Raw genomic sequence first — 24,590 nt, forward strand, 5'->3', positions numbered from 1 at the left:
CTGATAGTAATCACCCTGTGCACACCATCCAATCTATCCCCCCGTTGGGGAATTTACAAGAATTAAACGAAACTGCAGTAATAAGAACATTTTAAAAAATGAAATAAATATAGCTTCTGGTAAACTAAAAAGCCGCAATTATCCATATTGGATGCTGAACAGGGCAGAGAAAATTGTTGCACGAAAAGATCGTGATGATTTAATTATACCTAAAACATCAATTTCTTCTGCACCTATTTCTGCCAAAACAAATAGTAAGCCATATATCTGTTTTCAGTTTAGTTCTCAGTTTAACCAAATAAAAAATATAGTTAATAAATTTTTACCAATTTTGTATGAAGACAGCAGTTTGGCCAAAATTTTAGATACAGGAATTAATGTAATATCAAGAAAAGCCCTCACTGTTGGGAATAGGGTTTCACCAAGTATGTTTTGTTCCAGTATAAATAAGAATAAAACCTGGTTAAATTACACGGGTTTCTATAAATGTGGCAGCAATAGGTGCAAGACGTGCGATCATGCATTAGTCACAAAGACATTTGATGACTCCAGTGCTTCCAAGCACTTTAATATAAAGGGGTATATTAATTGCAATACTGTTTCAGTAGTATATAAAATTGACTGTACAATTTGTAACTTATCATATGTTGGCTGTACCTCTCGCAAGCTGAAGACTCGGATCAGTGAACATTTACACGATATAGAGAAGTCTGGTGAGTCTGTTCGTTCAGTGTCGGCAGCCTCCAGGCATTTCATTATTCAGCATTCTGGTAGCACTAAAAGTTTCCGTGCTTATGGAATAGAACGAGTTAACAAGCCTGTGCGGGGAGGGGATTCCAGACGCTGTCTACTGATGCGTGAGGCATTTTGGATTTATCACCTGAACACTCGCTTCCCTGCTGGTCTCAACAAACGCAATGAATTGATGTATCATTACTAGTGTCTCTGTCATGAGCATGTGAAACTAACGTGTGTTTTTCTTATGTGTTTAATGTGTTCACACAAATTTTAATGTATATGTGTATTATTTTTCCTTCTTTGTTTTATATTGTTTTCGCCAATGGGATTCTTTCCTGTCATGTGATTTTGAGACTGTTGTCTATTGGCTGGTGGTGGCTATATAGTATTCCTGGTTTTATTCATTTGTAGCTCTGACAAAGATCTGCAAAGATCGAAACGCGTAGCTCGTTTCCTATTGTGCTGTGGAGAGTTATTCAGCTTACGCTTTTATCATGTATCAATAAAGGACTTAATTTTAAACTTTGGAGCTGGAACATACCCCCCCCTTTTTCGTCTTTCTATTTATACTACGTGGATCAACGTGGAAGTTCCGTGCACCTGCTGTAGCTGCCTGGTGAGCTGGCTTTTTGCTTTTCTCTATGTGTCTACAAGAAAAACAAAGCTTAAAAATGTAATTCTGTTTTCAACAATGTTAATTCATACATTCCTATATAATAACTTGTACATTTCAAATAAACAGTGAATCCCTAAGTTTATCTTTCTCGAAAATTTTTGCCTTAGGCCGGCGTCACACTAGCGTGTTTTACGGACATATGAGCGGTGCAGAAAATACGGATTGCATACAGTACAATGATTCTCTATGGCCCAGCTCCTATCTGCCGTATTTTACTGATCCGTATTATATGGTCTTCTACGGCCGTAGAAAATCGCAGCATGCTGCGTTTGTCACCGTATTGCGCAAAAAATACGCCAATGAAAGTCTATGGGGGCCAGAAAAATACGGATTACACACGGACCAACAGTGTGACTTGCGAGAAATACGCAGCGGTGTAAGGCCGGCGTCACACTAGCGAGTTTTACGGACGTATGAGCGCATAAAATACGTCCGTAAAACACGCCTAACAAACGTCCCAATTATTCTCTATGCCCCTGCTCCTATCTGCCGTATTTTACTGATCAGTATAAGGCTGCTTTCACACATCAGGTTTTTTGTTTCAGGCGAATTCCGGCTCTTCCGATAAAAAACGGAATAGAAAACCGGATCCAGCCAGCATTCCTTCCGGTCTGATGCCAGATCCGGCGTCAAGTCGATTCCGGCGTCTGGAAAAAACGTCTACTGCAACGTTTTTTGTCTCCGGCAAAAAAGCCGGAAAGGCCGGATCCGGCCTTTCACAACAATGCATGTCTATGGACGCCGGAAAGCGCCGGATCCGGAAAAAGTCGGATCCGGCAGCCGGATCCGGCTTTTTACACTGAGCATGCTCAAAAAACTTTGATCAGCCCCCTGGACTATATATAAAGCAGGGCCATGAGGCCTTCAGCCATTTCCAGCCCAAAAGCAGAAGAGCCAACACCCTGCCACGACGGAAGGAGCCAGAAACCTGCCAGAGAGCCAGCCACAGAGCCCAGAGCCAGCCACAGAGCCCAGAGCCAGCCACAGAGCCCAGAGCCAGCCACAGAGCCTGCCACAGAGCCCAGAGCCTGCCACAGAGCCCAGAGCCTGCCACAGAGCCTGCAGCCATGTCTTCGGGGAGCCCTCTTCCTCCTCGCCGTCAACGCACAGAGGTAAGTATGAACCTAAGGTGTGTGTGTGTATCATGTATTTTTTTATCTTTCATCATGGGAAGTTGATGAGGCTGACTCCCCAGGAGAAGAGGTGGTCCCCGAAGGTGAGGGAAGGGGTGGAGAAACACACGGAGAGGGCTCACAATTGGTATGTATCTGTGATGTATTGCGGAAACACACCCTACACTACACACAAAACATAACACTAGATTCTTACAACAAAATACATAGAAACTGATACTTTCAAACCTCACACAACACATACAAAACATATATATCACATGGCACACAACACATAGAATGGCTACCAACAAGCACATAATTTTTTATTTTTCTCTTCTAGAGTTCTGAATCTGGTGCCCAAACAATAGGTCCTTACAGTGGCTCCCAGGGTCGTCGGCGACATTCACGTGGTGGCGGCCGCCGTCGTGTAGGTTTTTTGTTATTTTTTGGGTGGAGGTTAGCAATGTTTCAAATTTGTTGTTAATTTTTTTTTTCCCTTTTCAAACAGGTTTCACAGCGTGCTCCAGATTCGGACGGTGAGGAGGTCGGCCTTGATATTGACCTCCTCATCGATCTTGTCAGAGACAGGGAGCCGTTGTGGAATATGGGTGACCGCCGCCATGCTGATCTCTCAGTGACCCGTCGACTCTGGGGGCAAATCTGCTGTGAACTGATACCGAGGTGGGAGGACCTAGATGTTCAGGCCCAGATTCAAGAACGTAAGTATCCTCAGTTCAGTTTTGGTGATGCATTCTAAAATGCTGTTTCTTTTTTTAATCAGATAAATTTTTATTAAGGAAAATCAATGATAACAAATGACATCAAGCTGTTATTCACAGATAATCATATATTTTATGAACATAACTCCCCCCCCTTTTCCCTCCCTTCCCCCCCCCTTCGAGACCCCTTTAATGCTTTCCCAAATTCCCATCCGATATTCCTTCCCCAATTCAAATACAATTGTATAGTATGAACATCATCTATAACATTATGCATCCTCCCCACAATTCTAATTCCATTTTATCCATGGCTGCCAAATCTTTTGAAATACATCTAGTTTCTTTCTCTTAGTATAGATACTTTTTTCCAATAAAACTATATGGTCCGCCTGCGTAAGAAAGTCTCGTCTAGTCGGAGGGTCCTACCTGATCCAGAACCGAGCTATCAATTTCCTTGCTATGAATAACAGTCTAGCAATCACCAGTTTAACCATAGAGACCGCTGCTATTTCTTCCACATAACCTAATATACAGACCAAAGGGTCCCTGGGAATGACGCACCTATATATCAATTCAATCCGATTCAATACAACTGTCCAGAAGGCGGACAATCTAGGGCAGTGCCACAGCATGTGTAACATGTCTGCCTGTTCCTGCGAACATCGTGGACACTCGGAATCAGACCTCAAACCCATCTTGAACAGTCTATCGGGAGTTCTGTAAGCTCTATGAATCACATATAATTGAGACATCCACCCAGGTTCGCTCATAGAGATCTTAGTCACATATTCTAAAATAGATTCCCATCTATCATCATTTATCTCTCCCAATTCAGCTTCCCATTTCACTCTAGACTTGATGGGATGTTTGGCTAGAAGGGTGAATAATAAATCTCTATACACTTCTGAAATTGCCCCCCTTGTCCCGCTGTTCTCCAAAATGGAAGCCAGCGTGATATCAATCTGGATCTCAATAAGTTTTTTCCGACATTGCGACCGATACGCATGCTGAATTCTTTTATAATGATATAAATTTAAATGTGATAACTGGAATTCTGTTTGTAATCCACGAATGACCCATTAGCTGACCCATCCTTCTAATTCCTGCCTCTCTCCAGGGCACAAATCCTTCCATTTGCTTAAATTCTTGTAAGTTTATATTATCCCATATAGGTGAGTATTTGGTAAGGCCTGTGACACCCCTAATCTGTTTAACTTTTTACCATACCTTATGAATTAGGAGAACAGTAGGAAACCGAGAACCCAGTTTCAAAAATTGCCCCCCTTCCAAACTCTCACCCAGAGGCCATTTTCCCATCAAATAACTCAAACTACTGGGCAATTGCCCCTTTCCCATCTCCTCCCCCCATCCTCCAATATGCTGGCATTGTGCTGATAAAAATATACCCAAGGGTTAGGGAGCGCCAAGCCCCCTTCCGCCTTTGGCCTCTGCAAAGTTTCTTGTTTAAACCTTGGGTTTCCCCCCCCCCCCCCATATTAGTTCGTCAAACAGCGATTTCTAAAATGCTGTTTCTAACCAAGTTGTCTTTCTCCTTTTTTAACAGGTGAGCGGATTGTGAAAAGGTGGCGGTCGATCAGGGATCGCTTTAAGAAGGAGTTCAATAAAGAGATGCGGGCCCCCGAGTGGATCTGGAGGACGCAGTAGCACGTACAAATACGCAAGGGCCCTGTCGTTCCTCAGGTCAACGATGGTCACCCGAAGGTAAATATTACCCACCACATGCACTAATGTTTTACATGTCTAACCTCTTTTGCGCTTTCAGCCAGGGCCATGCAATGACAGTATATTAATTGTTTGTTTCTCTCTTTTTCCACAGTACCGTTGGGAGCACTCGGGAGCCTGCAGCACAATTGAACACTTCTGGGGCAATCCCTCAGGAGGCCGCCACCGAGGGACACTTTGACAGTGAGGAACACTCTGAACCTTCCCACTCTGAACCTTCCCACTCTGAACCTTCCCACTCTGAACCTTCCCACTCTGAACCTTCCCACTCTGAACCTTCCCACTCTGAACCTTCCCACTCTGAACCTTCCCACTCTGAACCTTCCCACTCTGAACCTTCCCACTCTGAACCTTCCCACTCTGAACCTTCCCACTCTGAACCTTCCCACTCTGAACCTTCCCACTCTGAACCTTCCCACTCTGAACCTTCCCACTCTGATCCCTCTTTCCCATCCACGAGCGCTGGAGCATCCTGGCCGGTTCCATTGCATGTAGCTGCTGGTGAGAACATAGCGTTTCCTGTACCCCACCCCTCTGCTGCAGCCACCTCTAGTACACCTGTAGCATCGGGGAGGTTTCGCCAGAGGGGTCAGGTACACAGTTATGCTCCCGAGTTCTTGCACCTGAACGCATCGTTCCAGAACTGTCTGAAAGTTTTGTCTGAGCAAATGGCTGCAGGATTCAATTTCATAAATAAAAGTACGCTCGAGATGCATACACTTCTGGTAACGATGCGTTCAGAGGCAAAACAGTCACCGAACAACACTTTTTCAGTCGGTGCTTGAGCAAATGGAGACGCTATCTACTTCTCAGCAGATGCAAGTAATGGAATCCTGCCAGTCTACTCTAGCGCTAATTGCCTCTAGAGCAGATAGTCTTTCCAACCATCCTCCAACTGGCCCCCCTTCCTCCACTGTCCACCACTACAGCCAGTACAATCCTCCTGACCCGTATCATCAAACTGACCGTGCCCCATCCCGCCCACCTCGCCATCATCCACATCGTGCCCCATCCCAACAGCCACAACACTTTCAGTGTTCACGTGCCCCTTCCCACCAGCCACACCACCAGCCCCGTGCCCATTCCCACCATCCACACTACCAGCCTCCCGCCCGTGCCACTTCCCACCCATATGATGATCCTGACCCATACAACTTCACATCTACTTCATCCTCGCCTCCTCTCCCTGCCCACTTCCAACAGACTATCACCCTCTTCCCAAACATCTTCTACACACATCACTCATTCTGCCACCCAATCCTCACAAAACATTTCCTACACCCCTCCATCCTACCAAATTTCTAACCCCAATCCCACTTTCTTGTCCACCCGCTCAATAGCTTTCTCCACTCCTTCACCCCTAACCGTTGAACATTCTCCACCACTATCACATTCCTCTCTCCACACTCCCACTGTCGAAGTGTCCCTATAAGACAGTGCCTCCGATAGTATCTCCACCCCGACGTATGAAAACATTTAGTTACCCCTTTTTTTAGCGTGTTGTTTAATTATGTTAATAAAACTTTTTGGTTGAAAACTCTCTTGTATTTATTCTTTAGGGACAAATAACACTTTTGTTAAACAAGGTTTATTGGTAACAGTAGTACTTTGGGTAAAACCCACACAGATGCACATCTTGGTTTAAAAATAAACTCAAACAGGTACCCAACATTGATAAAAGGTAAACCCAAACAGGTACGCAACATGGGTAAAAGGTAAACCCAAACAGGTACGCAACATGAGGGTAAAAACCAAACTGGTACACAACATGGGTAAAGGTTAAAGTTATTACTAGGTACATACAAAGTGTTTAAACTCTATCATCCTGCCAGTGTATTCTTCCTTGGGGTGAAATAAAATATTCTGCAAAGTGATCCCGTATTCTGGAAACTGTGGCAGAACTTCTGTATGTCTGGTTGCTATAATCCATCAAGGTGGTTTCGGCAGAGTGGTCATCAATGGAAAGCTGTTCCTCGGATATAACATAACTGTGTAGGACAACACACGCTTTCACTACCTCATCCACAGTGTCTGTCTTTAAGTTTATGGATGTCAAGAGAACTCTCCATTTGGCGGTTAGGATCCCAAACGCACACTCCACCATTCTCCTTGCACGTGTGAGTCTGTAGTTGAAAATTCTTTTAGTATTGGTTAAACCACGGCTGGAGTAGGGTTTCAAAAGATGCTCTGAAAGCGGAAAAGCTTCATCCCCAACACATACAAATGGCATTGGTGGCACAGAGGTTTGAGGCAGTGGTCTTGGGGGTGGGGAATTGAAAGGTTTGTCCATATAAATGCCACCCCATAGAAGACAGTTTGAAAACTTGCGAATCATTAGAACGGCCATACGCCCCAATGTCCACCGCTACAAATTTGTAATCCGCATCGGCGATGGCCATCAGCACGATGGAAAAGAACTTCTTGTAGTTGAAATACGGAGATCCAGAACCAGCCGGTTTCACGATACGGATCTGTTTCCCGTCCATCGCACCCAAGCAATTGGGAAACTGGCACTTCCAGGAATCTGTCAGCTACTTCCAACCATGTCTGCATTGTGGGATGTGGAATGTATTCTTCATGCAGACAGTCCCACAGTGCACGGCAAGTGTGCCTCACTATTCCTGATATTGTGGAAATGCCCAGTCTGAATTGAAAATGTAGGGAAAACAGGGATTCACCGGTTGCTAGGAATCTATGAAGAAAAGGAAGGCAGAAATTACTACAAATTCAAAATATCAAATAAAGAGTCCACAACAAAAGTTGATTCAAAAGAATGCTTACTGAAGAGTGACCATCAGACGCTCAGCCGGGGTAATGGAGAATCGGCAATAGGTATCACTCCTTATCAGATGTTGAACCCGCTCCACCAATATATCAAAGTTCTCCGCTTTCATCCGAACATAGCTGAAAATCTTTTCAGGGTCACCTCGAAGCTCCATATACAACGTTGAAAAGACTCCCCGGGTCATTCTCTGTGCCGTGATGGGGTGGATCCACAAACGGCGTCGTCGCAGACGCATGACACGCTGTCTCTTCCTCTTTCTCAATCACAATAGCTTTTAATCGATTCGCCTCTGTGATGAAGTCCACGTTGTTCTGCAGAATCTTTGCAATAATGCCATCCATCTTGCTCTGTATCTTGCTCTTCTCCAACCCGTCACAGATGTTAAGAACATTGTATATATAGTTTTCAGCCGGCCAATCACCTTTTTAGCCTTTCAGGGGGCGTTTTTTAAAGCCGGATCCGTAAAAAACCGGAGGCAACCGGATCCGTTTTTTCACCGGATCCGGACACCTGATCCGGCTAAAAAAACGGATCTGGCTCATCCGGTTGCTTCCGGTTTCTTTTAAAAAAACGGATCCGGTGATGCGGCGCGACGCCGCATCCGGCATCCAGCAAACAACCTGATGTGTGAAAGCAGTCTTAGGCTACGTTCACATTAGCGTTCCGCTAATGTGCGTCGCTGTTGCGTCGGCGACGCAGCGGCGACGCGCCCCTATGTTTAACATGGGGGACGTGTGCGTTTTTTTGTTGCGTTTTCCGACACGTGCGTCGTTTTCGACGCTAGAAAATGCAACAAGTTGCATTTTTCGTGCGTCCGATTTTCGTAAAAAAACGACGCACGCGTCGCAAAACGCAGCGTTTTTGCATGCGTTTTTGGTGCGTCGGGCGTTGCGTCGCCGACGCACCGGCGCGCAACGCTAATGTGAACGTAGCCTTATACGGCTTTCTACGGCCGTAGAAAATTGCAGCATGCTGCGTTTGTCACAGTATTGCGCAAAAAAACGCCAATGAAAGTCTATGGAAGCCCGAAAAAAATATAGTTCTTACCGATAACGGTATTTCTCTGAGCCCATGACGGCACCACGGAGAGAGGGGATCCGCCCACCAAGGACAGGAAACCTACGGATAAAAAGGCGGTACCACTCTCCTGCATCAGTTGTTTACATAGATAATGATGGGAGACTACTAAGACATTTGTAAAAATTTTAACTGTTTAGCATAACAAGATACCGCGTGACTTTAAATTATAATAGACTATGGCACTATTCCATGTGTGCACCCATAAGTGAAGGGAGGGAATGTACGGGTGCCGTCATGGGCTCAGAGAAATACCGTTATCGGTAAGAACTATATTTTTCTCTGATCGCCCATGACGGCACCACGGAGAGAATTACATAGATAGTACATTCAGGGAGGGACCACTGCCTCCAGAACCCTTTTACCAAAAGTAAGGTCTGAAGAGGAGATTAGGTCCAATCTATAGTGCCTATAGAATGTGGATGGTGAGGACCAGGTAGCAGCTCTACATATCTGGTCTATGGAAGCTCCGGCCTTCTCCGCCCAGGAAGTTGCTACTGCCCTTGTTGAGTGAGCTTTAACCTCCCCGGGAACGGGCATCCCACTTGCTGAGTATGCTAGGCTGATGGCGTCCGTGATCCATCTTGCTATGGTGGCTTTAGATGCTTTTTTCCCCTTCCGGGGACCCTGGAAACACACAAACAGAGAGGAATCCTCCCTACTCTCTCTAGTGACTTCTAGGTAATGTAAGAGACATCTCCTTACATCTAGTGTATGTAGATTTTGTTCCTCCTTATTTTTAGGATTGGGACAGAAGGAGGGAAGAGATATCTCTTGAGACCTGTGAAATTTTGAAGCCACTTTCGGGAGATATGCTGGGTCTGTTTTTAGAACGACCCTATCCTCTAGAAATTGTGTGTGAGGAGGCCTGGCTGAAAGGGCCTGCAAGTCGCTGACCCTACGGGCAGAAGTAAGGGCGACTAAAAGAGCTGTCTTGAGGGATAGCGTTTTTATTGTAGATTCATGTAATGGTTCAAATGGAGGACTAGTCAGGGCTTTAAGGACCAAATTTAAGTCCCACTGAGGAACCACTTTTACTGGCAGAGGCCTAGATCTTCCTGCCGCCCTAATGAATCTAGAGACCCACCTATTTGAAGCCAAGTCAAAATTAAATAGAGCACCTAATGCTGCCACATGGACTTTTAGGGTACTGGTGGCTAACCCCATTTCCAACCCGTTTTGCAAGAACTCTAAAATGGCATTAATAGGAATTTCTTTCCCTATTTTAGCGCCTGAAACGGACAGGAACTTTTTCCATATTTTGCCGTACTGTTTTGTTGTAACCGGCTTCCTACTTTTCAACAGAGTTGAAATTAACCCTGAAGAGAACCCTCTGCTTTCTAATATTTTCCTCTCAAGAGCCAGGCTGTCAAGTGTAAGTTCTTGACCCGCGGATGATAGATTGGGCCCTGTGACAACAGATCCTGTAGGTCTGGCAATACCCAAGGGTCGGATATCGACATCTTTCTCATCCATGAGAACCAAGGTCTCTTCGGCCAGAACGGGGCAATTAATATGACCAACGCCCCGTCCTCCCGAATCTTCCTCAGCACTGCTGGAATCAAAATGAGAGGAGGAAAGGCATAGACCAGATGGTGACCCCAAGAAATCAGGAAAGCATCCAGGGCTACTGGGTTCCCCATGGGAGATAGAGAGCAAAAGGCGGCTACTTTTTTGTTTAAATGGCTCGCGAAGAGATCTATTTTGGGAACCCCCCATTTCTGAGTGATCTGGGTAAATATGCCTGGATTTAGTTCCCATTCTCCCTGTTTTAGGCTGGAACGACTGAGGAAGTCTGCCTTGTAATTGTCTATCCCTTTTATGTGTAGACTTGTCAGGGATAGAAGGTTGTTTTCGGCTATCTGAAGGATCGAGTTGGCCACTTCCATTAGACTTTTGGAACGGGTACCCCCCTGATGGTTTATATACGATACTACCACCTGATTGTCCGACATCACCCTCACATGGTGAGATTGAAGGACCCCCAGGAATTCCTGAAGGGCAAATTTTACTGCCAGGAGTTCCTTCATATTGGAGGAATTGTTTGCAAGGGGCGGGGACCAAATGCCCTGAGCTACAAGGTCGCCCAGATGAGCCCCCCACCCTGAGGGGCTTGCGTCCGTTGTTAGGACCTTTGATATCGGGATTACCCATGGAACTCCCTGGGAAAGATTTTCCTGCAATGTCCACCAAGTTAGAGAGAGATTGGTGCGAGGAGATAATGTTAACCGCCCGTCTAAATGCTCTCCTAGGCGGATTTGCTCGGACAGTAGCTGCCATTGGAGATCCCTGGAATGTAGTTGGGCCCACTGGACTGCCGGGATGCAAGAGGTCATAGAGCCTAACAGTGACATGCCCTGACGGAGAGTTATAGAGGGGAGAGATTGTACTCTTGATGCTAAGCTTTTTATCTTTTGTAATTTGCCCTCTGGGAGCCGGCATTCCATTTTTCTGGAGTCTAGAGTGAGACCTAGGTACTCCTGAACCTGAGAAGGCACCAGTTTGGATTTCTCTAGGTTTATTAGCCAGCCCAGGTTTTTTAGAGATTGAATCACTAAATCTAGCTGATTCTTGCAATGTTGCTGGGAGGAGCCTATCACCAGGAAATCGTCCAGATATGGTACGATCAGGGTGTTTTCTTCCCTGAGGTGAGCCATTACCTCCGCGACCAGCTTTGTAAAAACCCTCGGGGCTATTGCTAGGCCGAATGGAAGAGCTGTAAACTGGAAGTGTCTTAGGACTCCCTTGATGTGGATTGCCATTCTGAGGAATCTCTGGTGATCCTTGTGTATTGGGACGTGATAATATGCGTCCTTCAAGTCCAGGACCACCATGAAACACTGAGGAAACAGCATTTTGATTGATGACTTTATCGTTTCCATTTTGAATGCTTGAACCTCTAAGTAATTGTTTAGATTCTTCAGATTGATAATGGTCCTGAAGGAACCATCTGGTTTTTTTCTCAGGAATAGAGGGGAATAGTACCCTTGCCCTCTTTCTTGAGGGGGAACTTCTAGGAGTACTCCTTTTTTTACTAACCCCACAATCTCGTTTTCTAGAGTTAACTGTTCTTCTGCTGAGGATCTGGTAGATGTTACCTTGAAGGAGGGACGAGGGTACCTCTTGAATGTTAACCTCAGTCCTGATTCTATGATGTTTAGGATCCAATGACTGGAGGTGATCTTTTTCCAGGCTGGGAGAAAGAGAGATAATCTCCCTCCCACCTGGGGTGAACCTTCATTGTGGAGGTTTCTTGCTGTCATTGAGGTTTTTATTGAAGATAAATCCTTTATTTTTATTTTTCTTATCGTCCCACTTCCCCTGGCCTTTCCCTGGGTTCTTACGGAAAAACCTCTTGTTCCGAAAGGGCTTCCGATAAGAGGGGAGACCCAGAGAGGGGAAGGACTTTTTCTTGTCCCCGGCTTTCTCTAAGATGTCGTCTAGAGTCGACCCAAACAGAAACTCCCCTTCACAGGGGATGGTACAGAGTTTCGTTTTCGTTTGTAGGTCGCCTGGCCAATTCTTAAGCCAGAGGGCGCGCCTGGCCGCATTAGCAAACACTGCTGCTCTGGCGGATAGCCTGATGGAGTCGGCCGAGGCATCGGCTAGGAAGGCCGCAGCCCCCCTCATTACGGGTAATGTATCCAGAATTGAGTCTCGGGAAGTTTTCCCCTTTAACTGACCCTCTAGCTGGTTCAGCCAGATCATCAGGGAGCGCGAAGTGCATGCAGCTGCAACTGCCGGCTTCAGGCCTCCTCCCGCTGCCTCCCAAGAGCCCTTGAGAAATGCATCTGCCTTTTTGTCCATTGGGTCCTTCAGAACCCCCATGTCCTCAAACGGGAGGGCGAATTTCTTTGAGGCTTTAGCAATTGCCACGTCTAATTTCGGGGCCTTCTCCCAAAAGGAGCACGATTCTTCCTCGAAGGGATATTTCCTTTTTGGAGTTAAGAGAGTCTTCCTCATGGGCTTTTTCCATTCCTTCTTAATTAGGGCTGCAATTGCTTCGTTAAGCGGAAAAGCTCTCCTCTTTTTCTGTTCTAGGCCTCCAAACATAATGTCTTGTACTGTTTTTTTAGGATGGGAGTCTACCAACCCCATGGTGCTTCTTACTGCCTTTATGAGGCCATCAGTATCCTCTAGTGGGAAACAGTTATGTCCCCCCGAGGAAGAAGTAGATGATGAGGATGAGTCGGAGGAGACGGAGGACGCTGAACTCTCACTACCACTTTCGGATTTTGAGGCTGGAGATGGAGACCTATGCCTGGTCTTTCTCCTTTTTTTTCCACTTTTTAGTGACCTAAAAGTGTCCTCTACTTGTTCTTTAATTAGGCTCTTAAGATCTGAAGCAAACCCTGGAAGGTTTTCAGACACAGTTTGTTGAATGCAAGTATTGCATAGTCTTTTATCACATGTAGGTGGAAGGTCCTCTCTACAGATGGCGCAACTTTTGTGTTTAGTTTTAGCTACGCTTTTCCTCCCCTAAAAAGAGACAAATAACAATCTTACTGTCTCTGACATTCACGAAGATCCACTTACCACCTCCAGGACCCATAAATACCGATTGGGGGTTCTCTGCCTCTGGCTTTCTCCCCGACGCCGTACTGGACTCCTTACCCGAAACATACCGGCGGCTTCAGAAGCACCCCCGGCGCCTGCGCAATGCACACCAAGCGCCCGGCTGGAGCCACGCCGGCGCCTGCGCAGAGCGCGCCCCGGCCAGAAGCCCCGCCGGCGCCCACGCAGTGTACACCAAGCGCCCGGCTGGAGCCACGCCGGCGCCTGCGCAGAGCGCACCAAGCGCCCGGCCGGAAGCACCGCCGGCGCCTGCGCATACCGGCGCTCTGCAGACCTCGCGAGACCCAGCTGGATACCGGGCCTGCGCAAAGCAGCGCCCGGAAGCAGATATGCGCTGCTGACCGGCACCCCCGGTCCTATGCAGCCCCAGTAGCACAATACCTGCACGCCTGATGGCGATGCAGTGTGCAGACTGACGCTTGATTTAGGGAGGGTCGTGCTGCACCTCCCGCAACCACAGAGGGACCCCCCTGGATGTTGCCGCTGCTGCATCTTACCTGGGGAGGTGACCGCGAACTCCTTGTCACCTCCCCCGCACACCCTGTCGGCCCACTGGCTCCCAGCGGTGGCGCTTCGGGTCACCACCCTAGCCGAGGCAGAGGGACCCCAGCTGCCTGAATCGGACTGGTTGGCCCCGGATCCAACGACGAACTGGTAAGTCCGTAGGTCTCCCATCAAGGACAGGAAACCAACTGATGCAGGAGAGTGGTACCGCCTTTTTATCCGTAGGTTTCCTGTCCTTGGTGGGCGGATCCCCTCTCTCCGTGGTGCCGTCATGGGCGATCAGAGAAATATGGATTACACATGGACCATCAGTGTGACTGGCGAGAAATACACAGCGGTGTTAGAGAGAAAAGCCGGTAATTCAGTGCGGTGTACAGTAAAATCACACTGACAGCTTACAGTAGAATAGGTAGAATAAATGTGTACACATAGAATGGATATATATATATGGAGATATAGATATGAATGGATATATATATATGGAGATATAGATATGAATGGATATATATATATGGAGATATAGATATATATGGATATATATATATATGGAGATATAGATATATATGGATATATATATATATGGAGATATAGATATATATGGATATATATATATATGGAGATATAGATATATATGGATATATATATATGGAGATATAGATATATATGGATATATATATATGGAGATATAGATATATATGGATATATATATATGGAGATATAGATATATATGGATATATATATATGGAGATATAGATATATATGGATATATATATATGGAGATATAGATATATATGGATATATATATATGGAGATATAGATATATATGGATATATATATATGGAGATATAGATATATATGGATATATATATATGGAGATATAGATATATATGGATATATATATATGGAGATATAGATATATATGGATATATATATATGGAGATATAGATATATATAGATATATATGGAGATATAGATATATATAGATATATATGGAGATATAGATATATATAGATATATATGGAGATATAGATATATATGGATATATATGGAGATATAGATATATATGGATATATATGGAGATATAGATATATATGGATATATATGGAGATATAGATATATATGGATATATATGGAGATATAGATATATATGGAGATAGAGATATATATAGATATATATGGAGATAGAGATATATATAGATATATATGGAGATAGAGATATATATAGATATATATGGAGATAGAGATATATATAGATATATATGGAGATAGAGATATATATAGATATATATGGAGATAGAGATATATATAGATATATATGGAGATAGAGATATATATAGATATATATGGAGATAGAGATATATATAGATATATATGGAGATAGAGATATATATAGATATATATGGAGATAGAGATATATATAGATATATATGGAGATAGAGATATATATAGATATATATGGAGATAGAGATATATATAGATATATATGGAGATAGAGATATATATAGATATATATGGAGATAGAGATATATATAGATATATATGGAGATAGAGATATATATAGATATATATGGAGATAGAGATATATATAGATATATATGGAGATAGAGATATATGGAGATAGAGATATATATAGAGATATATGGAGATAGAGATATATATAGATATATATGGAGATAGAGATATATATGGAGATAGATATATATGGAGATAGATATATATGGAGATAGATATATATGGAGATAGATATATATGGAGATAGATATATATGGAGATAGATATATATGGAGATAGATATATATGGATATATATATATATGGAGATATAGATATATATGGATATATATATATATGGAGATATAGATATATATGGATATATATATATATGGAGATATAGATATATATGGATATATATATATGGAGATATAGATATATATGGATATATATATATGGAGATATAGATATATATGGATATATATATATGGAGATATAGATATATATGGATATATATATATGGAGATATAGATATATATGGATATATATATATGGAGATATAGATATATATGGATATATATATATGGAGATATAGATATATATGGATATATATATATGGAGATATAGATATATATGGATATATATATATGGAGATATAGATATATATGGATATATATATATGGAGATATAGATATATATGGATATATATATATGGAGATATAGATATATATAGATATATATGGAGATATAGATATATATAGATATATATGGAGATATAGATATATATAGATATATATGGAGATATAGATATATATGGATATATATGGAGATATAGATATATATGGATATATATGGAGATATAGATATATATGGATATATATGGAGATATAGATATATATGGATATATATGGAGATATAGATATATATGGAGATAGAGATATATATAGATATATATGGAGATAGAGATATATATAGATATATATGGAGATAGAGATATATATAGATATATATGGAGATAGAGATATATATAGATATATATGGAGATAGAGATATATATAGATATATATGGAGATAGAGATATATATAGATATATATGGAGATAGAGATATATATAGATATATATGGAGATAGAGATATATATAGATATATATGGAGATAGAGATATATATAGATATATATGGAGATAGAGATATATATAGATATATATGGAGATAGAGATATATATAGATATATATGGAGATAGAGATATATATAGATATATATGGAGATAGAGATATATATAGATATATATGGAGATAGAGATATATATAGATATATATGGAGATAGAGATATATGGAGATAGAGATATATATAGATATATATGGAGATAGAGATATATGGAGATAGAGATATATATAGATATATATGGAGATAGAGATATATATAGATATATATGGAGATAGAGATATATATGGAGATAGATATATATGGAGATAGATATATATGGAGATAGATATATATGGAGATAGATATATATGGAGATAGATATATATGGAGATAGATATATATGGAGATAGATATATATGGAGATAGATATATATGGAGATAGATATATATGGAGATAGATATATATGGAGATAGATATATATGGAGATAGATATATATGGAGATAGATATATATGGAGATAGATATATATGGAGATAGATATATATGGAGATAGATATATATGGAGATAGATATATATGGAGATAGATATATATGGAGATAGATATATATGGAGATAGATATATATGGAGATAGATATATATGGAGATAGATATATATGGAGATAGATATATATGGAGATAGATATATATGGAGATAGATATATATGGAGATAGATATATATGGAGATAGATATATATGGAGATAGATATATATGGAGATAGATATATATGGAGATAGATATATATGGAGATAGATATATATGGAGATAGATATATATGGAGATAGATATATATGGAGATAGATATATATGGAGATAGATATATATGGAGATAGATATATATGGAGATAGATATATATGGAGATAGATATATATGGAGATAGATATATATGGAGATAGATATATATGGAGATAGATATATATGGAGATAGATATATATGGAGATAGATATATATGGAGATAGATATATATGGAGATAGATATATATGGAGATAGATATATATGGAGATAGATATATATGGAGATAGATATATATGGAGATAGATATATATGGAGATAGATATATATGGAGATAGATATATATGGAGATAGATATATATGGAGATAGATATATATGGAGATAGATATATATGGAGATAGATATATATGGAGATAGATATATATGGAGATAGATATATATGGAGATAGATATATATGGAGATAGATATATATGGAGATAGATATATATGGAGATAGATATATATGGAGATAGATATATATGGAGATAGATATATATGGAGATATCTATATATATCTATCTATCTATCTATCTATCTATATATATACACACACACACACCTATTCTGTCAGTGAGACACATATGTATATATATTATTATTTCATACAGCGCGAGATAGCAAAAGCCGGCAATTGAATTACCGGCTTTAAAGCCATCTCCTTCCTAAACCCGACATGATATGAGACATGGTTTACATACAGTAAACCATCTCATATCCCCCTTTTTTTGCATATTCCACACTACTAATGTTAGTAGTGTGTCTATGCAAAATTTGGGCTTTCTAGCTATTAAAGGGTTACATGGCGGAAAAAATTGGCGTGGGCTCCCTCGCAATTTTCTCCGGCAGAGTAGCCAGTGACTGAGGGCAGATATTAATAGCCTGGAGAGGGTCCATGGTTATTGGCCCCCCCCTTGCTAAAAACATCTGCCCCCAGCCACCCCAGAAAAGGCACATCTGGAAGATGCGCCTATTCTGGCACTTGGCCACTCTCTTCCTATTCCTGTGTAGCGGTGGGATATGGGGTAATGAAGGGTTAATGCCACCTTGCTATTGTAAGGTGACATTAAGACAAATTAATAATGGAGAGGCGTCAATTATGACACCTATCCATTATTAATCCAATACTAGTAAAGGGTTAAAAAAACACAAACACATTATTAAAAAGTATTTTAATGAAATAAAAACAAAGGTTGTTGTAATATTTTATTCTACGCTCAATCCTTCTGAAGACCCTCGCTGTTTAACAAATAAAAAATAATAAACCAACAATATACATACCTTCCGAAGATCTGTAACGTCCCACGATGTAAATCCATCTGAGGGGTTAAAATATTTTACAGCCAGGAGCTCTGCTAATGCAGCGGTGCTCTTGGCTGCAAAACCCCGGGGAATGAAGGTAGAGTAGGTCAATGACCTATATTTACCTTCATTTGCGGTGAGGCGCCCTCTGCTGGTTGTTCCTTGAGAGTGGGAACTTTCCTAGAAAGCTCCCAGGCTCGAGTTCATATGAGGGCGCCCTCTGCTGGTTGTCCTCATATGAACTCGAGCCTGGGAGCTTTCTAGGAAAGTTCCCACGCTCGAGGAACAACCAGCAGAGGGCACCTCACCGCAAATGAAGGTAAATATACAGTGCCTACAAGTAGTATTCAACCCCCTGCAGATTTAGCAGGTTTACACATTTGGAATTAACTTGGCATTGTGACATTTGGACTGTAGATCAGCCTGGAAGTGTGAAATGCACTGCAGCAAAAAAGAATGTTATTTCTTTGTTTATTTTTTTTTTTAAATTGTGAAAAGTCTTTTCAGAGGGTCATTTATTATTCAACCCCTCAACCCACCAGAATTCTGTTTGGTTCCCCTAAAGTATTAAGAAGTAGTTCAGGCACAAAGAACAATGAGCTTCACATGTTTGGATTAATTATCTCTTTTTCCAGCCTTTTCTGCCTATTTAAGACCCTCCCCAAACTTGTGAACAGCACTCATACATGGTCAACATGGGAAAGACAAAGGATCATTCCAAGGCCATCAGAGACAAGATCGTGGAGGGTCACAAGGCTGGCAAGGGCCTTCCACGGCCTGGACAGCCTTTGAAAGTTTCCTCCCGTGCCGAGGCCAGGCTTGTCCGAAGAGTCAAGGCTAACCCAAGGACAACAAGGAAGAAGCTCCGGGAAGATCTCATGGCAGTGGGGACATTGGTTTCAGTCAATACCATAAGTAACGTACTCCACCGCAATGGTCTCCGTTCCAGACGAGCCCGTAAGGTACCTTTACTTTCAAAGCGTCATGTCAAGGCTCGTCTACAGTTTGCTCATGATCACTTGGAGGACTCTGAGACTGACTGGTTCAAGGTTCTCTGGTCTGATGAGACCAAGATCGAGATCTTTGGTGCCAACCACACGTGATGTTTGGAGACTGGATGGCACTGCATACGACCCCAAGAATACCATCCCTACAGTCAAACATGGTGGTGGCAGCATCATGCTGTGGGGCTGTTTCTCAGCCAAGGGGCCTGGCCATCTGGTCTGCATCCATGGGAAGATGGATAGCACAGCCTACCTGGAGATTTTGGCCAAGAACCTCCACTCCTCCATCAAGGATCTTAAGATGGGTCGTCATTTCATCTTCCAACAAGACAACGACCCAAAGCACACAGCCAAGAAAACCAAGGCCTGGTTCAAGAGGCAAAAAATCAAGGTGTTGCAGTGGCCTAGTCAGTCTCCTGACCTTAACCCAATTGAAAACTTGTGGCAGGAGCTCAAGATTAAAGTCCACATGAGACACCCAAAGAACCTAGATAACTTGGAGAAGATCTGCATGGAGGAGTGGGCCAAGATAACTCCAGAGACCTGTGCCGGCCTGATCAGGTCTTATAAAAGACGATTATTAGCTGTAATTGCAAACAAAGGTTATTCCACAAAATATTAAACCTAGGGGTTGAATAATAATTGACCCACACTTTTATGTTTAAAATTTATAAAAATTTAACTGAGCAACAAAACTTTTTGGTTTGTAAGATTTATGCATCTGTTAATAAATCCTGCTCTTGTTTGAAGTTTGAAGGCTCTAACTTATTTGCATCTTATTAAACCTGCTAAATCTGCAGGGGGTTGAATACTACTTGTAGGCACTGTAGGTCATTGACCTACTTTACCTTCATTCCCCGGGGTTTTGCAGCCAAGAGCACCGCTGCATTAGCAGAGCTCCTGGCTGTAAAATATTTTAACCCCTTCAGATGGATTTACATCGTGGGACGTTACAGATCTTCGGAAGGTATGTATATTGTTGGTTTATTTTTTTTCTTTGTTACAGAGCGAGGGTCTTCAGATGGATTGAGTGTAGAATAAAATATTACAACAACCTTTGTTTTTATTTCATTAAAATACTTTTTAATAATGCGGGTTTTTTTTTTAACCCTTTACTAGTATTGGATTAATAATGGATAGGTGTCATAATTGACGCCTCTCCATTATTAATTTGGCTTAATGTCACCTTACAATAGCAAGGTGACATTAACCCTTCATTACCCCATATCCCACCGCTACATGGGAATGGGAAGAGAGTGGCCAAGTGCCAGAATAGGCGCATCTTCCAGATGTGCCTTTTCTGGGGTGGCTGGGGGCAGATGGTTTTAGCCAGGGGGGGCCAATAACCATGGACCCTCTCCAGGCTATTAATATCTGCCCTCAGTCACTGGCTTTACTACTCTGGCGGAGAAAATTGTGCGGGAGCCCATGCCAATTTTTTCCGCCATTTAACCCTTTAATAGCTAGAACGCCCAAATTTTGCATATACACACTACTAACAGTAGTGTGGAATATGCAAAAAAACGGGGATATGAGATAGTTTACTGCATGTCTCATTTCATGTCGAGTTTGGGAAGGAGATAGCAAAAGCCGGCAATTGAATTACCGGCTTTAAAGCTATCTCGCGCTGTATGAAATATTAATAAAATATATATATATATATATATATATATATATATATATATACACACACACACACACACACACACACAGTGGGGCAAAAAAGTATTTAGTCAGTCAGCAATAGTGCAAGTTCCACCACTTAAAAAGATGAGAGGCGTCTGTAATTTACATCATAGGTAGACCTCAACTATGGGAGACAAACTGAGAAAAAAAAAATCCAGAAAATCACATTGTCTGTTTTTTTAACATTTTATTTGCATATTATGGTGGAAAATAAGTATTTGGTCAGAAACAAAATTTCATCTCAATACTTTGTAATATATCCTTTGTTGGCAATGACAGAGGTCAAACGTTTTCTGTAAGTCTTCACAAGGTTGCCACACACTGTTGTTGGTATGTTGGCCCATTCCTCCATGCAGATCTCCTCTAGAGCAGTGATGTTTTTGGCTTTTCGCTTGGCAACACGGACTTTCAACTCCCTCCAAAGGTTTTCTATAGGGTTGAGATCTGGAGACTGGCTAGGCCACTCCAGGACCTTGAAATGCTTCTTACGAAGCCACTCCTTCGTTGCCCTGGCGGTGTGCTTTGGATCATTGTCATGTTGAAAGACCCAGCCACGTTTCATCTTCAATGCCCTTGCTGATGGAAGGAGGTTTGCACTCAAAATCTCACGATACATGGCCCCATTCATTCTTTCATGTACCCGGATCAGTCGTCCTGGCCCCTTTGCAGAGAAACAGCCCCAAAGCATGATGTTTCCACCACCATGCTTTACAGTAGGTATGGTGTTTGATGGATGCAACTCCGTATTCTTTTTCCTCCAAACACGACAAGTTGTGTTTCCACCAAACAGTTCCAGTTTGGTTTCATCAGACCATAGGACATTCTCCCAAAACTCCTCTGGATCATCCAAATGCTCTCTAGCAAACTTCAGACGGGCCCGGACATGTACTGGCTTAAGCAGTGGGACACGTCTGGCACTGCAGGATCTGAGTCCATGGTGGCGTAGTGTGTTACTTATGGTAGACCTTGTTACATTGGTCCCAGCTCTCTGCAGTTCATTCACTAGGTCCCCCCGCGTGGTTCTGGGATTTTTGCTCACCGTTCTTGTGATCATTCTGACCCCATGGGGTGGGATTTTGCGTGGAGCCTCAGATCAAGGGAGATTATCAGTGGTCTTGTATGTCTTCCATTTTCTAATTATTGCTCCCACTGTTGATTTCTTCACTCCAAGCTGGTTGGCTATTGCAGATTCAGTCTTCCCAGCCTGGTGCAGGGCTACAATTTTGTTTCTGGTGTCCTTTGACAGCTCTTTGGTCTTCACCATAGTGGAGTTTGGAGTCAGACTGTTTGAGGGTGTGCACAGGTGTCTTTTTATACTGATAAGTTTAAACAGGTGCTATTACTACATGTAATGAGTGGAGGAAAGAGGAGACTCTTAAAGAAGAAGTTACAGGTCTGTGAGAGCCAGAAATCTTGATTGTTTGTTTCTGACCAAATACTTATTTTCCACAATATGCAAAAAAAATTCTAAAAAAAACAGACAGTGATTTTCTGGATTTTTTTTTCTCAGTTTGTCTCCCATAGTTGAGGTCTACCTATGATGTAAATTACAGACGCCTCTCATCTTTTTAAGTGGTGGAACTTGCACTATTGCTGACTGACTAAATACTTTTTTGCCCCACTGTATATGTGTCTACCGATATATATATATATATATATATATATATATATATATATATATATATATAAATAACAGTATATATGTTTTTTTTTTTTTGTTTTTTTAACACATGGATCCCTTGTATATCCTTGTATGTTGGTTTTGCAAGCCTGCGAGAAAACCACGCAGTATGGATGCCATACGGATTACATACGGAGGATGCCATGCGCAAAACACGCTGACACACCCTGCCTACGGAGGAGCTACGGACTACTATTTTGGGAACTTTTCAGCGTATTACGGCCGTAATATACGGACCGTATTATCTTAAGCTGAGTGTGACGCCGGCCTAAAGCTCTGTTTTTCTTGCTGGAAAAAGTTCATATTAATGACAATATTATTTTCAAAGTTTCATCAAGATCTTCTTAGGGATTCAGTGTTTATTTCAAATGTAAAGTTACTATATAGAAATGTATGGGTTTGCCTTGTTGAAAACGCAATTAAAGTTTAACCTCCGCTAATTTATTTTTAAATAGAGTGAAGTGGAAAAATAGATTCAAAAAATTCAACTTTAGAAAAAAAAACTACCATAGATATAGGTATGGCAAAATATGGCGCATAAAGACTGAATCCCTAAAAAGATCCTAATGAAACTTGGAAGATAACGTTGTTGAACTAATGTGAACTAATGCCAATAAAAAAAACGAAGCTCAAAACCGTTTTTCCATTTCCAACCATGATAACACACTAGGCATAGGTATGGCAGAATATGGCGCATAACGTCTGAATCCCTAAAAAGATCTTAATGAAACTTGGAAGATAACGTTGTTGTACTAATATGAACATATTCCAATAAAAAAAGGAGCTCAAAACCGTTATTCCGTTTCCAAAAAATTTGACCCCTACATTCATGTATTGCAACTTTATGTCAAATACATATGTAAATAAATTGGTTACTCTGCTTCAAATGGAGTGAAGTGGAAAGGAAAACTAAATTAAGAAAATGAAACGGTAAAAAAAAATCTAAAATAGGCAGAGGTGTAGATGAATACGACTAAAATATCTACCATAGGCATAGGTAAATTTGCCACATAGGGTTTTAGTATGCACCCATGCCCAGTGACGGACACTGACTGACAGCAGAACAGAACGCCATTAACCTGTGCATGAAGGGTGATTTTGGTGACAAGTTGCATTTAAAGCCTTGATGAGGCGCCTTTCAGTGCGCTGGGCATGTGCGGTGCCAAGATCCCACCCATCATGGACGACCAGTTATGATACGGTTCCCATGCTGTTCAGATGCAGTTGCTGGCTGGTTATTGGGGCTGGTGGACATACGTTGTATTGAGCCAGCTTAAAAACTACTGAGGAAGAGGAGGCAAAATGGAAAACATTTTAGGACTCTTCCACTCCCATTGAAACAAATGGTTCCTGCACGATTTCCATTTTATCAGCTCTAAAAAGGCAAACTCCTGGACACGTGACCGGAGCCAAAGGCGTCAAGGCAAATAAATAACCCATGGGAACCGGCAGGTGGGTGAGGGCAGTGCGGCCATTGTATAGCGCCCCCTACTGACGCACCGTCAGGACACGCTATGCTGGGCGGTGAGGGGAA

General features: G+C 41.8%; 1 protein-coding gene and 1 long non-coding RNA gene across 4 annotated transcripts in view; one reads left to right on the forward strand and one right to left on the reverse strand.

The window, feature by feature from the left end:
* LOC138652940 (protein regulator of cytokinesis 1-like) overlaps positions 1 to 24,590 on the reverse strand; it is a 124,752-nt gene that overhangs the window by 99,941 nt on the left and 221 nt on the right. The gene's annotated exons all lie outside the window — the stretch shown is intronic.
* Positions 1,125 to 6,522, forward strand: LOC138652926 (uncharacterized). Of its 2 annotated transcripts, XR_011315635.1 has the most exons (6): positions 1,125 to 1,354; positions 1,960 to 2,674; positions 2,870 to 2,956; positions 3,038 to 3,248; positions 4,813 to 4,970; positions 5,086 to 6,522. It is a non-coding gene; the product is annotated as an uncharacterized lncRNA (long non-coding RNA). The 2 variants fall into 2 exon arrangements; XR_011315634.1 differs by having other exon boundaries at positions 1,960 to 2,956.

Source organism: Ranitomeya imitator, chromosome 1 (genome assembly GCF_032444005.1).
Source record: "Ranitomeya imitator isolate aRanImi1 chromosome 1, aRanImi1.pri, whole genome shotgun sequence".
Classification (NCBI taxonomy): domain Eukaryota; kingdom Metazoa; phylum Chordata; class Amphibia; order Anura; family Dendrobatidae; genus Ranitomeya; species Ranitomeya imitator.